We start from the raw sequence: 17,700 nt of genomic DNA on the forward strand, positions 1-17,700 counted from the left end.
AAAAATGTAAGAGAAAGCTATAAGAAGTATATACAATAGAATATTACTTACTGTTTATATTAATAGAGTTAAAAATAAAACATATTATTTACTATTATTTAGTTCTAATTATTATTAGTTAAAGCATGACAGATTATTTACAAACAAGCATATGCAGTGTAATCAAGAAAGTATAATTAGGTAGTGTCATTCCTGTATCTGTGATGTTCATAGGTTCATAGGTTTATACTAGGCTATCTGCCCTAAGGCATTTATAAGCCTAGCCCAAATTTTTGTGGCTTACGCCACCCCTTATATGAAAAAATACTGTGCCCATTAGTTTGTTGTGCCTCTGTCCAGCAGTGACACAGAGATGATTCCCGGGGTAAACCTACAATCTCCCATCCACAGGTCTAGATTTCTCTTGAACAGAGTCAGCGAGGTGCTCTGCCTCACATGGACCGGGATTTTATTCCACAGCATAGGGAGTCTCTGAGTGATAAATCTATCCCTCCAGCACGTCCTATTTATATCTGTGCTAAGGTTTAAGTCGCTTGCTCTAGTGGTTTTGGTGGATTTGGATTTTTGAGGTGGAGCATGTCCATTAATTCTGGGCTGGACATGGCCTTGTATGTCAGGCACATGTCACCTCTGAGCAGACGGTATGCGACTGAATAGAGCTGGAGTTTCTTCAATCTGGCAGCATATGACAGATTTTGGAGTCCCTTTATCCTTTTGGTGAGGAACCTTTGGGGTCTCTCCAATTGCTGCAGATGTCGGGTGAGATACATCCCGAATGGGGCATTGTACTCTATCATTGGTCTGATAAGTGAAGAGTACAGGGGAACAATGACCTCACTAGATCTGGATGTGAATCCCTTCATGATCAGGTGGGCAATGTAGAAGGTCTTTCTAACCACTTTAGCAATGTGAGTGTCAAAAGAAAGGCCACTGTCAACCTGGGTCCCCAGGTCCCTGATAACTTCTTCTGTGCTTAGTGGATTGCCACCTATATGGTAGCTTGGGGTTACCTTGTTTTTCCCGAAAGGTATGACTATACATTTTTTGGCGTTTAACTTCAGGCCATGGCTCTGGCACCAGCCATCTGTTTCCGTGAGTCCCTTCTGAAGGATATCCGTGTCCGATGCACTTTCCACTATGGCACCCAGTTTGCAGTCGTCTGCAAACTTTGTCAGCCAAAGTCCTCCCATGTTGGCCTGTACTTCCGAGAAGTAGATGCCAAACAATAGGGGGCCAAGGACCGAGCCCTGTGGGACACCACTTGTGACCGGCTTGGAGTCTGACATAGCGCCAGCAACTCTAACCCTGTGGGTTCTGTCCTTAAGCCAGTTTGCAACCCATCTTGTGACATATGGGTTTACATTTAAGCTGGTAAGTTTTTCTACAATACCTGAGTGGGGTATTGTGTGAAAGCCTTGCAAGGTCAAGGTAGGCTGTATGGACTGCCTTTCCTCATCAATGGCCTTGGTGACTGTTTCGAAGAAGTCGACCAAGTTCAAAAGGCATGATCTTCCCTTGACAAAGCCAAACTGGGTTGGGTCCAATGTCTGCAAGTCCCCTATATCTTTGTTTATGAGCTCCATTATGATCCTCTCCATAGCTTTGCAGACTAGACTTGTTAAGCTTATAGGGCGGTAATTACCAGGGTCCGTAGAGGCACCGCCTTTGTGGAGTGGGACCACAGTTGCCATACGCCACTCCTTGGGCACGTATCCTGTGGTAAGGCTGAGATTAAACAGCTGCCTTATGTGCGGGTTTAATTCCTCATTTAGCTCATGTAGCACACAGCCGGGGACACCATCCGGTCCCATTGATGCTGTGTTTTAGCTTTAGAGAGAGCAGCTTTCACCTGTGCATTTGAGATGTCCGGGAGGCTACACTCGGCTGGGATAGTTATCTCCCCTTGAGGGGGGGAGAGGGGGGTGAAGTTTGCACTGAACCTGTCTGCCAGTATGTTGGCAATGTCTGTGGGTTCAGTGATTTTTGTATCATTTTGGACTAATTCTGAGCATATCTGGGAGTTTCCACCCAGGTTCCTAACATAGCTGAAAAAGGTCTTATGATTGTCCTTTGAATCCATGGCAATTGTTCTCTCAAAATTGGCCTTAGTTGATTTTATGAGTGCTCGTATTTTTTTACTAATAATGATCAGGGGTGACTTCCCTTTTATGGATTTTGTTCTATCATATAATAGCTTTCTCCTCTTATTGTAAAGTTTGTTAATGGCTGGGGTCCACCAGACTGGACGTTTGCCCTTTGTGGAAAGAGTCTTGGTTTTATTTGGGATTGCCTGATCCATGCAGTCCTGGAGGTGTTCATAGAAGGCATGTGTCAGTGTGATATCTAGGTCAAAGGTGAGACTAGCTGCTTTCAGCTTCTCTGTGGGAATTCTGAGAGTTGAAGCTTTTGAAGTAGCTCATGGACACTGTGCATGAGACAGCCCACATCCCAGATTGTCTCTCTTAACATTTTGGCGGGAAACGTATTAAAAACTAGTGACAAACATTCATTTAGCAGTGTAAATGCATCTAAACATGACAAAACCTTCACAATGCATTCTACAGGTTATTACAGACTCTATGTAAGTGAAATCAAGCCCAAAATTATTAATAAGTAACAAAACTCAACATTTTTGTCCCAACTCAACTCCTATGCAAATCTTATTATTTACTGTGTCTATATGATCAAAAGAATTTCTATATATTAATAAAGAAAAGAAAAGAGAGTAGAAAATAAAAGGGTGTAAGGCAGAAATAAAAAAAATGTAAGAGAAAGCTATAAGTATATACAATAGAATGTTACTTACTGTTTATATTAATAGAGTTAAAAATAAAACATATTATTTACTATTATTTAGTTCTAATTATTATTAGTTAAAGCATGACAGATTATTTACAAACAAGCATAAGCAGTGTAATCAAGAAAGTATAATTAGGAATAGCATTTGAAGAACATATAAACTTTTAAAGGAAAAAAAATGTATCAAATTACTGACCTTATTTTTCCTCTTCAGAAAGAGAAACAAGTTAAATCACAGCTTGCCATTAAATCTCCAGATATTTTGACTAGTTATGAAACAAAACATTTCCTTGCACACAGAGAATAACTTTGATTAAATCTTTTTCAAAATATTTGTTGCTTCTTGGAAATGCAGGAACTATATTTAAAAAGATTAATAATAAAATAAAATGATGAGAGAGAAAAAAAAAATAGTACAAATCATTTGTTTTTTAGTCTCTTCTTCTTCTCTGAAGTCTTCCACGAAGTTTCGGTTGCCAGTCTCTTTAACGAAGGACTAGCCCATTCCATTTCTTCTATTTTTTCCAAAATCTTATTTTTTTTGATAAACAGTAAAGCAGAGTCTAAGTCATCGAAAATTTTAGGACCATCAGGAAGGAAGATTTTAAGCTTGGCAGGAAACAGAAGGTATGTTTTAAACTGTGCTTTTTAAGCTCCCTTATTAGTGGCAGAAAAACTTTTCTTTTAGCTAATACCATGGAAGAATAGTCATTGTCAAAATGCACAGTTGTTTCATTAATCTTAACAGGAGCTTTAGCCCAAGCAGATTTAAGAACCATCTTTTTATCAAAAGATGATAGAAATCTAACTATAACTGATCTAGGATAGTTTTTGTTAGAGTTAGTATTAGCTATAGATCTATGTGCTCTTCGATACCAAAGAGAATGCTTCTGGTAAATCTAAAGTTTTAGGGAGCCATGTTGTTAAAAAGAAGTAATATTATTACCTTCAATATTTTCTGGCAGTCCAAAAATCCTAATGTTATTAGCCTAGATCTATTTTCCAGGTCATCCAGCTTTGTTTGTAAATGTGTATTTTGTTTCAGCAGAAACTCAATGTTGATTTCCTCTTCTTGTATTCTATTTTCCATGTCATTCACAGCTTCTTCTATGCCTGTCATCTGGATCTTCTGTTGTTGCAGGTCCATATGTAACAAGTCTATTTGTTTTGTAGTTTTTTCTATGAAAGTGTCTATTTTAGTATCCATTTTATCCATCTTAGCAGTAAGTTGCTGGACTATAATTATCAGAGACTGAAGTTCTTTCTTGATGCTGGAGTCTTGAGAATTTGTCTTACTGGAACTCATTTCAGACTGATAAACTGACAGGAAAATTTCCAAAGTAATTTCTGACAGGAATATTATTAAGATTTCCTTTCTTTTTTAGATATAGTTCAAGAACTATATAAAACAAACATATTTAGAAAGAAAATTACTTCAAAAATTATTTTTTTAAGTAATTAATTCCTGTCAATGTAATGAAATTGGTGGAGCTGAAGAAATCTGCTGCTATCCTGTGTTCATCCTTGGCCACGCCCCCTAGACTGAGCATATTGACTGTGCATCGTTAACTTGACCATTCATTTCTTTTTTCAGCTATTACCTAGTTGCAGATCAGCATAAGGCAGTCAAAAGTGAACTCGGGTACAATAATAAATAAATAAATAACAAAGATGAGTAATCAAAACTACAGATGAGGTGGAAATTTGACTGATAGCCCACTAATTCATATCAAGGAAGGAGGATATTTTTTTCAGATCTGACACAGCTAGCATGAAATCCAAGCATGAAATTACTCTGTTAGTAGCTATTATTTTCTAAATCCCACCCATATCAATAAAATCTGTTTTTCTTGTAAACAGAGACAAGTTTGTGGCTGCTGAATAAATGCATTGGATTAACTAGGTTTAAACAGACAAAGGACAAAGACATTTACCCCCAGCAGTTCAGTGAAACATCAGTAGCTACAGTAAACAGTAATGACCACAGAAACATTTGCTCAACAGGACATTAAGTAATTGTCATTTACTGGTTATGTGTACTGTAAGTGCAGTAGATTAATTAGACTATTTAACAGACTTGAATTAAGAAAGTGTTCTTCCCCAAACCGAACACAGTAACATAATTTGTGTATGTGTTAAGTCTAAACAGTCTGAAGAGGGTAAATAGTCTCAAGACGGTCAATAATATAGACATAAATAACCAAATCACCAAAATGAGCAGTTTAAATAAGGGATTTTACACCTTGACTGTCATGCAACTAAAAGCAAGTGCAGCATTGTGTTCAATGCTTGTAGGAAAAGTATTTGTATATTAGCTACTAGTATCCCCGGGATTCATGAAGCTTGTGCCAGGCAAGTAGGTGGTATAATGCCAAATATGGCCGCTGAGCGATTCAGGTATGATCCAATTCCACGTGCACTACCGGCGTACACCAGAACTGTGCAGCCCTCGGCTTAAGTATGCTAATCACCCCATGTGCAGTGTTGCACCATGCAAATGAAGGCATATAGCGATTCATGAAGTGGTGCAGGCATAGCGTAAGCCCATGGAAATGTAAACCAAAAAACACAGTTTACATTTTCCAAAACAGAACATCGGAGCTATGGAAGCAGACTAGACTCATGTATTACAAAGTTAACATATGCCAATGGCTAAATACACAGCCAATGGCATAAGAAAAGATGCACAACACCTAAAAAACAACATTTAATGTCATGTCCACAGTAACGCACAGTACAACTGCAGGGCATGTGTGCGCAAACTGGAACACAAAGAAAATATATACAAATGTCATAAAATCGCAAAGTAATACAAATCTGGATTTCACCATAATATGCAATGGTATGCATGGTACACCACAAACAAGATACAAGGGTTGCTAAGGGTCTGTGATAGTGTTTGGCGCAGTAACTATGAATTAGTTGTCAATGCCATTCAAATGAGGTAGGTAATACTGAATCGTAAACGTCCCGCCGGATGAAGGATGTACCATACGGCACAGTGCTATAACACCGAGGAGTGGCTCAGAGGTGATACATGACATCAGCAGAGGGGTGTGTCACCGTAGCTGTAAGCACATTGGAGCAATGCAAATCTGGCCTGGCTGTTGCTAAGCAAAGCTGCAGGACAGGGGTGGGGAGGTAGGTATAGAATCATTTAGCTGAGAGCACATATGGTGCCCGAAAGCACATGTGTACGGGGATGAAAATGTGCCCGAAACCCGGTAAGCGGATGCACGCGCTGTGAACAATAGCATGAACAGGAAGGTCAGGGGAAGAAAAGAAGGAAATGCCGCAGTAGGGTAATTGGAGTACAACTGAGCAATTAACACCTATCAACTCATGGCAGCCAATCGATGGCAGTTGACAAGTCTGCTTGCAGAAACCTGCAAAACAGGATAGGGGAGGCATTGGATTGCAAAGAAAGGAGGGGAGGCATTGGATTGCAAAGATAGGAAAACTGTCATAGCAGAGTAAAGCAAACCTACAGTAGACTGGCAATAGAACACATTACGCAAGATAAGCCAGGTCTAGGAAAGTACAAATGAAAGCAGGCTGCTGGATGTATGCCAGAAAATGGTAGGTGAAACGTGCAGAAATGTAAAGGGAAGGGCAAGAGGTAATCCACGGCAGCCAAATGTAATTCAACACCAAAGGCACCACAATAGGAGTTCCTGTAGTAAAACACATAAGATACCCTGTAGCTACGATCATACATACACACCCTATGACATCATCGGTGTTCACAGCACAATAGTATAAAGTGTGAAAGCACTCGACAGACACCTGTGTATTCCCAAACACTGCACCATAGGTGTAAACATGCGGGGAACTTTTAAAATGTACATGTTGGGAGCTGCCATAGCTGTGATTCATCACCATGTGTTAGAGACTGACGGTGTTGTGGAGGATGATGCCGACAACCACCATAGGCCCCAGAGTAGGAGAAGAGTGTTCAGACCAAGGGTAACCTACCAGGGGCTACATAATCTGGAGATAGTAGAGCATTACAGGGTGGACAGGGACATCTTACAGCAAATAGTGGAGCTGTGCCGGCCACACCTGAGAACCAGAAACAACAGAGGGGAACCCATCCCAGTGGACACGAAGGTATGTGTAAGCTTGCAAATACTAGCCACAGGTACATTTCAAAGGCCAACTGGAGATATAATGGGGATCTCACAGGCATTAGCATCCAGGGTACTACACCAGTTACTGGATGCCATGTTACCACATGCCAATGAGCATATATACTTCCCCCGAACTCAGGAGGAGTTGGCCAGCAATATGCATCACTTCCACTGTGTGGCACACTACCTGGAGGTACTGGGTGCGATAGACTGCACGCACATACATATCAAGTCACCACCCAGTGAGCATGGTAGGTGCTACATAAACTGCAAGGGATTCCACTCCATGAACTGCCAGGTCATGTGCAATGCCCAGGGCATTATCATGGATGTGTGTGTGCTGGCAGCCCTGGAAGCGACCATGACTCCCATATCTGGCATGCCTCACAGCTGTATCAGATATTTGTCAGGGGGGACATCCCACATGGCCATCTTGTGGGGGATGCTGGCTATACACTGGAGCCGTGGATGATGACTCCCATCAGAAATGCACACACACCCATGCAAGAACACCATAATGAGGCACACGCACAAACCAGAATCATCATAGAGCATGTGTTCGGGATGCTGAAATCATGGTTCCATTGCTTGGACACATCTGGTGGAGCCTTGCAGTACTCTCCAGGCACGTGTGGCCACATCTTCATAGTATGTGCCATGCTACATAATATGATCCTGTGGAAACAGCTGCAGCAGGGACAAAATGGTGAAGGCCCACATAGCCCACAGCAATTGCCAAGGCCATCACAGGCACAGAGGGATTCAGACCATGAACACACTGTGCCCGCCCCAGTAGGCAGACGGAGGTGTGCCCAATATGCCTATGCCTTGGCAAAGAGGGAACGTATAGCACATACTCTGACAGTGTAGGCCCCTACGGACTGACACACCTCTCCACCTGCACACACAGTAAAATGGATGGCACACACACACGACCACCTGTAAATTGTAATGTATAGGTGGCCCACTGTGTGAATCATACATGGGCAGCCCTCATTGTACACACAACAGCTATTGGAGCACGGAATGTCAACACCTGAACAGTACATGCGCCTATTAGCATATGTTGGTGCTGTGTGTATAGGTTCCCAGGTACATCGGTAGGTACACGCCCGATTGTCAGAGGCCATACACCAAATGAGGCAAACAATGTCTGCTGTCGCCACAACATTGAGTAACCAACTGTCGCTTAGTGGAGCAGAGGCAATCGCGGGATCACATGTGTGTAAGCACTGTTCTGCACACACTCTGCACGGATTCCCTGCTGCGTTAATGAGGGGCTCCACATAATATAATCATGAATGTTGTGTCAAGGCATGGGGTGTACCCATGACAGGTATTCATCATCCCAGCATGCTCCCCCTATGGTCGTTTGAAGGTGTAGCACATTAACATGTGTGGTTCACTGTGATATACATAACCCAATGTCGGAGCACATCCAGTAAACATCACATGGACATACCATTAACTGGACTCATCAATATGTAAACTAACTGAGTTACCCATGTGAGTGCAGTATGGAGTAACAGCCGTAGTATACTCCACATACAAAATGCCATAACACGTGTACACATCCCAGATGGCCAAGTGGTAAATGCAGTGACCATCGTGCATGTTCCCGATCCCACATCCTGCAAGGGATGTAACGTAATCCCGAAGGCACGAGTAATGCATGTCGGATGCAGGTCATCAGATCATGTTTAGCACACATTAGCAGGAATATGCGTTGCCCACTGCTGGTAAGCGTCGTTTAAATATGACTATACTGATATGCGCGAAACAGGGCTAAGCTTCCCCGAATATCGTGCAGATCATGGTCAATGATGTCCAGAACAGGTGATTAAACCAGCATTATTCACCCCTGTACTAATAGCGCCTGCTCTGAAGGGTAAAACGACCATTGCCAGGAGTAGAACACGCAATCATATATATAATCACCTAACACTATGGTAGCCAAGATGTACCTATGGTAGGGTTGCCACCTTTTCAAATGACCAATGTGGGACATACGTCAGATTTCTGCAGGCCGACACATACACCCGGCCATTACGAAAATCAGAACTTCACATTTTTGCCTAGATAAAAGCTTATTCTTGTAATGTTTTAGTTAATTATTTTGTTTCTTATAACATTTAGGTGGTTCAGATACAGAATAACTGTTTTATGCAACTATTACATAAACTATAGGAAATAGGTTTGTTCTAAAATCTCAGGACATTTGCTATTTTACAAATATTTTGCAGGACACAACTGCCCAAAGAGGGACTGTCCCTCGCAAAGTGGGACAGGTGGTAACCCTAACCTATGGCAGGTGTGTAATGTGACAGGTACAGACACAAATGTGCGGAGTCCAGGAAACAGTATACACCGACAAGTACACAATGAAAGGTGTAGCTTGCCTGTCACTTTCCCTGTCAGATATATATATATATATATATATATATATATATATATATATATATATATACATATATACATATATACATATATACAATACAGATAGAAAGGGCGATAGAGTGATATATGTTGATATATATGGATTCACCGATATCTGCAAATATATAGATAGGGCAACGACATTCATAAAATCTTGGAGGTACAAATAAATTGGATACCACCAACTATGGAATGTGTCACATACCGACACGCATAACCACGAGGCTGAAAGACCGAAAGAACACAGTACTGGAACAGTAGAACCACGAGTAATATTATGATGATATGAAGGGACATTTAGTTACCACTGCCGGTGTTGCGGTCCACGTAGGTACTGTGTTCAACTGTGTTTGTGATTGCCGTAGTCTGTGTAAGTGTGTGTTGAGGGTGCCGTGTGCATGTCCGTGTGACTATAATGTGTGTGTGTGTGTGTGTGTGTCTGCATCGTGTGTCTGTTAGTGCCAACTCGGAGGTAGATCATTACGGTAGGTGTGGGTATAGCTAGCCATAGGCATACGGTTACCACCTGTCCCACATTAGGAGGGACAGCCCCTCCCTGGGCAGTTGTGTCCTGACATAAAACATTACAAAGGGCAACTGTCCAAGATTGTAGGACATTATTATGTCCCCTATATTATGTAATAGTTGCATGAAATAGTTATGCCTGTATGTAAGAAACGTAAATGTTACATGCAATATGATAAGTCGCCAAAGTCCCACAACAATAAGTATGTATTGAGGATAAAAGTATGTGCTATCCTGTGTACTGACCATGGCTATGTGTCGGCCTGTAAACACCGATGTGTGTCCCGCAAGTGTCCAACAATGGCTTAAGAAAAGGTGGCAACCCATGCCAAAGAGGTTCGGTCACCAACACAACTGCAATGACTGCAAATATCTGGGACAGAAATACACGGGATAGCTGTCATTTAGAAATATCCCTTTACATATCACTGTAATTCCAGAGGTATGGAAGCATCAACCTCACTACTATATAGAAACCAATTAACAGCGGCCCAATGTATAATCCCATAACATAAGTCTACTAACTGATAGCTCTTTAATTAGGGAAGGAGCCCACACACATAAATATGGAATATGTAGAAATGCAAGCTCCACAAACCTGTATATGCTACGTACACCCACCTACATCCCCCACACTAGAAACTATTGCAATACAGACTGTAATTACAGCACAAACATCCAGTCAGACAATTACATCTGCAGAAGCGTTAACATACCTTGTGAGAGACACATTTAAAGGCACCATGCAAAATTGTAGCCGTTGTATAATGGAACAAACAGCGATGTTACAGGTTTTGTTTGCAATAGTCCATTATCAGACGGTTGGGATGACAGGTACACTCACATGTAGAACCACATACTCTAGCCATCACACACAATCCACAGGGGACATGAATCCAAACTATATGTGTCTCTACACATAGCAGTTGCAATTACACACAACAGTACAGTCTCCCTGAAGGTAGGGCAAATGGGCAACGCTCAAGTGGAAAATTCAATTATACCCCACTGTTGCAGCATAATTGGCGAATGGAGTAGCTGCACAGCTGTTGTGCAAGTAATAAGTCACTCAGGAACACCAATTGGTGGCAGGAAACCACATGTTACAGGTATCGACATATATAAGGGTGACTTGCCAGACATTCAAACCGTATGCTCATACCATAGAACTGTTTAAACAGTGTAAGAGAGATAGAGATGAAAGTCCGGAACAATAACAAGTTATGTAGAACACTCGGTATGTAAGTGTATGTATAGCATGTTTCGTATTAATTATGTTAGTGTATGTATAGCCTGGTTTGCATTAATTAAAAGTGTCCGCGATGCATAAAGTGGGAAAAGGTATTTATGTAGTGATGTCTTGCTGAGCATACTAACGCTTGTAGAAATTGTGCATCCAGCAGTGGGCCACAAGGTAAACATCACAGACACCACAAGGGATGCTACATGAGGGCTTGAAACAGAACAATTCCATACCACCCACCGTCAGTGGTAGGGTATGTCCAACAAGTACGTGCCATAGCAGGGGATAGTATATGTTGATATACTGTCACAGTAGGCATGTGTATGGGCATATAATGACAATGACATGTCTAAGGTGGTCCTGCTGTGCAAGTATGCTTTGCATTATGAGATACTATGTAAAATATGTGTAATGTATAGTATTGTAGGTAGGTATGTCGGCTATGCTACACAGCATAACGGGCATATCATGCATACCAAAGGTATCGTCTATTGGCATGTACAATGTACAATAGCAGGATACATATGGCTTGTAGTCACAGGACATTGTAATAGCATGATCGCTAATCTAAATGGAAGGGCTACTCAAGTAACCATGCACAAAGGACATGCAATAGCTTCACAGGTTCATAGTGGGGTACTATGCAGTCTGGCAAGTCTATGTGTAAGCACAGCCACAGTGTTCACACCAGTGGCACCTCTCTAGGGTAGTGTCCTGTGAACAGCAGAGCCATGTGTTACCTGCACGTCTGCACAGTACAGCCACTGCAGTGATCCCTGGCGTACATGTGTCTCCCATCCACCAAGTGAGGTATTACATGAACAGTGCTACTGAGTGTCCCTGCGTGATGTACATAGGAATCATGTTCCAAAGCATGGTGAGTGTCCAGTTTGGGAATGTAACCCTCAAGCACATCCCACTCATCGTTGCATGTGTGCACATATCCACGAGCATGTTGTTCACAGTGGCTTTTGCTTATGTCACATATGTGGAGTATATCCATTAATATTGTTGTGGACATGGGCCCTCTCTGTTCAGCAGAGGTCACCCCTGAGTATGTAGTATGCAAATGTGTACAGACGTGGTGTCCGTAGTTCAGCCGCATACTTTAACTGTCGAAGCTCAATAAACGTCATGGCGTGTTAATGTTGTGGTATGTAAAACCGTAGCTGTTGTGTAAGGTACACCCTAAAAGGGTGCTGTACCCTTGAATGTGTGTATATGTCTGGAGTTCAGAAGTACAATGGCTGCCTATGTACCAGCTACACACCCAGTACAGATAAGTGTGGCCACATAGAAGGATATCCACACCACAGTGGCAATATGGTTATCACAGGAGTGGGTGCGATATACGTGTGTACTACGAACACGTACAATGTGTCATGTATGTGGGGGACTACCACCTATGTGATAGTCAGTGGGTGAATGGTGTAATGCAAAGGGGATGTTCATGCACCTTGTGTCATGCAGCTTGAGGCCATGATATTGATATCAGGTATTCATCACAGTGACACCCTTATGGATGGAGTCAGTATCAGCTGGTGGAGCAATCATGGCGCTTTGTTTGCAGTGGTCTGTAAAGCTAGGTAGGGAAAGTCCCTCTGTGCTAGCCTGTACCTCAGGGAAGCATATACCGAACATGAGGGGCCCTATGACTGAGGACTGTGGTATGCCAAGTGTAACTGCAATACAGTAGGTACTATGGTATGCTACCCTCATTGTGTGTGTCCTGTCCATGAGCCACTTTGCATAACATCCTGAGACATAGGGTTCGATGTGCAGGTGGATGTGTATGTTGTCAATATCAGAATGGAGAATGGTGCTGAAAGGCAATGAGAGGACAATGTAGGCTGTGTGGACCCCCGTACCATCATCAGCTACCCTGGTAACTGTATGAAAGGAGTCCACCAGGTGTAGGAGCCATGCTCTGGCCCTAACAAGCCCAACCTGGGTGGTATCATATGACCGGAGCCCAACAATGTCTCTGTGAATGACGTCCATGATGATGTGCCCCATAGCCGTGCAAAACAGTCCAGTCAGGTGTGTAGGGCAATAGTCCCACTCGTGCATTGTGGCGCCACCTGTGTGGAGTGTGATAACTGTTGCTGTGTGCCATTCAGGGGCCACAATGTCTGATACAAGTCTATTCCTGAATATGGTGGCCTAGTGGGGAGACATGTCATTCAGAGGTTTGTGGACAGCACAGCCGTGGACTTTGGATGGTCACATGGGGCCCGTGTCCCAGTCCATATAGAGTGCAGGTTAGTACTGTGTAGCTGTGACCGCAGGGACACCGCAATGTTCCTGCATGGATTGTGGCCCTGTAGGGAGTGAGAGGGTGTAATGTTAGCATTGAATCCATCCGCCAGCATGTTGCCAACATCACCTGGTTCTGTAATGTTCCTGAGTAACTGTTGTATGTGAGAGCAGATGTGGGTATTGCCATTGACTACTGACATACCACCATAATGCCTTGTGGTACACCCTGGAATGTGTCACAGTAATGTTTACGTAGCTAGTTTTGGAGTATGTGATGAGGGATCCCGTGGCCCTACCGAGGCTGACCAGTGAGCTACCCCACCCATGGGATTGTACATCACTGTGCAACAGCCTCCACCTGTTGTTGTAAATTATGTCCGTGGAACTGGACCCCCAGAGTGGCGTCTGTTATCTGGTGGGTACCATCATGGCACTATGTGGAATAGCATGATCCATGCAGTTGTGTACGTGCTAATGAAGTGCACTGGGGTATGTGTCAGTGTTTGTATGTGCATTTTCCATCTGCACGGGTGTCATGACGTTAACTACCACTGTCATAAGACGTCTGTAGTAGGTGTTGTAGTACTCATGTACTGTGTATGCCGTGAAGGGTGTGGTGCCGGGATGTGGCTAACAAGGGTGATAAGCATATGTCCGGAATCCACCAATGAGGGGATAACCCCAGGTGTGGCACACCAGTCACATGTTGGTGGTGTCCATGTCAAGGATATTGTTGGTCTTGGAGGTGGTGTGTATGGGTTGATCCAGCCGAGTGGAGGTTATGAATCACGGACAGTGTTGGCCTAATGTGTCGGTACATGAGTGGCTATCCCAGTTAAGTGTGGGGTAGTGTCAGTCTCACATCAGTAGTATCTGTCTGAGCCCTACTGTCCAGTACACCAACAAATGAGGTCTGGTAACTGTGGGGTATGTTGTTGAATCTGTAGCTTGTTACAATGTGTATAGCAGTTCTGGACACAGTTAGTTGCACGTGGAGCACCTCTGATGCATTGTGCTAAGTAACTAGCCAGGATGTGTGTACAACATAGTGGAATATGGGAACACCTCAGCCGTGGGTGTGCCGGTCCAGGTACATGCCTGAAAGGTATGGTCTGTGTATAACCTGTCATTGCAGGTGTGCTCTGCAGAGCCTAGAGGCAGGTCCCAGTCACTGCAGAGATACTGAAGTGGTGCATTATAAGGAGTGCCTTGCCTGCGTGCGTCAGAGATGAAGATGTCAAGCATTGCATCACATGACCCCATGTTTTGCTTGCCAGTTCCCATTCTGGTGGCGAATGTTATTGGAAACTGTGCAAGACAGGCAGTATAGAAGCAGCAAGAGCCTTACATGTGATCTGTACTCCCAGGGCTGACAGGTGCAGGTCATCTGTGCCAAAGCATCGTGTTGTTTGACCATGTCAGTCAAAGCAGACAGATACCAGATGCCTGTGGAATGACAGCAGAAGCATAGGCAACTGTTAAAGTGACACAGTCAGTCATTGTACAGTGGTATCAGGTCTGGATGAATGCATAATGCTCCCCAGGGCTTGGGCTACAAGACTGGTGAGCTATTGCATGTCCCTGCACACGTAGTCTGTGAAGTTGCAACACAGGGCAGTCACACTAACAAGGATAATGACAGGCAAATTGTACCTGGTGAGGTGTGGCATGGGTGCATAGGTTATGTTGCAAAACCAGTTACCTGACAGCAAGATGTAAGCGACTATCGTCTTGTGTAGCCCGCTGAGTGGAACAGCAATGTGACTGCCTACAGAGTCACCTATGACAGGTGTGTTGTGTATGTTATAACACCCTATTGGCTGTATGTGATGGGCACACAAGAGTCTGTGGGCTATAAGTTGTTGTTGTTGTTGTGTTTGGTGATGGGGGCTGCCTTTGGTGCCTACACAGAGTATGGAGAGGTACTGCACATGTTGTCCTCGTATATGTGGCCTGTGGTGGAGGTCTTGTGAGACTTTGTGATGAGTGTGGTGTGTTGCGAATGTTACACATCCCCACATGAGTGTCAGGTGCAGTCAGGGTTGGTGACAGCATTACCCCCAGCAGGGCTGCATATGTACATCTCCCCACAGGCTGTAGTGTCATATGTTGGGAGGTGAGCATTGACTGTGTACATGAGACAATTGCTCTATTGCCACATGTACGTCATATTCATCATATAGACAGGCAATAGTACTGGTACATGACAGTTGGACATGCCTGTATATACAACCATGCCTCACAAGATATGTGAGTTACGTGTGTACAACAGCTGTTGTACTGTAAGCAAGCTGGAAATGTAAGGACAGACAGTGTACCTGTGAGAAATGGTGTGGAATGGGTGCTATATTAATCAGTAGCTCATGACGTGCTCACAAGTTCTGAACAAGTGCTGAGCATGAACATACAATACAGATAGGGTGTTGGATAATATCAACCCACAAGTGGTGTCGACAGTCATAATTGGTGGCACCACACTATAACCCTGCTGAGTATGGTCCGCAAGTCCATGAACCATTATCAATGTAGATGCTAGCAGTACAGATGTACATAACAGTACGGATGTTTGACTACATATACCTTTGTATGTCACAGGAGTGTTCTACCAGTGGCTTGTTGACAGAATCACAACTACAAAAGGTGCCAGAATGATATGTGCATATCACACCAGTGCCAGCTACAGTAAAACAGGGTTAATGTGTTGTACTCCACCATCATTGTAGCCCATACCACACAGACATATGTCAGGCATCTGTGTATGTAAGGATGTGAATGGCCATGACCTATGAGCAATAGCTGTCTCAGTGTTGTGAACAACATACAGAATGGGCTGTGTAGGTGAGGTGTGTGACATATGTGCACATTCTGATGGATGATATCAGCATTGTCACCACTAGGTGAATATCCCTGTACCCATTAACTACCACCTAGGCTGTGGTCAACATTATGGACACTGTGTAAGGGATGGTGCTGTGCAGTACACCTCCCTAAGTTGGTGACGTCTCCAGGCCCCTTAGGTAGTCATACGAGGTACCCATGTCATGACAGGGTGCCATCTATGAGCACAGAGATCATTGGACAGGCATACACAACACTCGGGTGACCAATATTGGATCACATATCACCTTTAAGGGGTATTGGCCATGCATGGATGGGCGATACCAGCCTTCACAATCCTCACCTCCACTATGCAGCATGCTGTCTACCTTGCATAAAGACATTTGCTACACTATGCTGTTGGACATGCTACATGTTCAAATCCTGATCTGAAAGACATATGTCATGGGCAGCTACCGTCCTACTACTAGTATCGCCACATTCTGGACAGATCCCTGTGACATACATGTGACATACTCCCACCATACCATACAACCCTGTCCATCAAAGCTGCACATGTCATCCCTGTCATACATGGTGTGATGGCCACATGGTAGATGTAGTATCAACTGTCTGGATCAGTAATGTGGCACTGATGCACCTTGCGGTGGCATAATGGCTGTCGGATACAGCTAGGAAACCTTGCACATACATGCTATAGTTGATAACCATCCCTGTGAATGATGTCCGACTAGCCATTGTTCCATGTCTATCACATGTGCAACACAGGCGATCCATGGCAGGATGTTGAACAGCTGTACAGTGCCGTGTAGATGTATATGGAAAAACGCATGCATGTAAAGGTTTCCATGCGTATGTGTGAATTGTCACCGCTCAAGTCCATTAAGGCTGCGTATGTGTTGATATGTGACATATACACAGCATCAAGGTCAACAGCATTACCGTGGACACATCCAGGCATGTGCAGATAGATAAGAACACCAGTGCAGGCAAACAGACATGCCCACATCAAGACAGCATTCACATGGAGTATGAACAATGTAATGAGGTAACACACATATATGGTGATGATATCCAATGCATAATGGGTGTTACATGTGTGTGACACAAACATCAGTCATGTCAGTGTCATGATGATTTGCAAAGATAACTGTGCAGATGTACCAGATTTACTAGAAATGTATGTGCAGCAGTATCTCTGTACATCTCTGAAACTGTGACCTGTCACCATCATTATGTCTTACAGATAATGCCTCATACACGCCTGCCAGCATACAGCCACCAGGAGGATGATGTCCTCATCCCGTACCTCCATGAGAACTATGAGGTGTTGTTCAGCCATGTGCCACAGCATGCCCAGGAGCGGGATGACCTGTGGCAGGATCTTCGCAGGAGGGTGAATGATGTGGGTGGCCATAACCGCACCTACTAGCAGGTGCGCAGACACTGCATGGACTTGATACGACATGC

This window comes from Protopterus annectens, chromosome 5.part0 (assembly GCF_019279795.1).
Source record: "Protopterus annectens isolate FY-2018-M chromosome 5.part0, PAN1.0, whole genome shotgun sequence".
Lineage (NCBI taxonomy): Eukaryota > Metazoa > Chordata > Ceratodontiformes > Protopteridae > Protopterus > Protopterus annectens.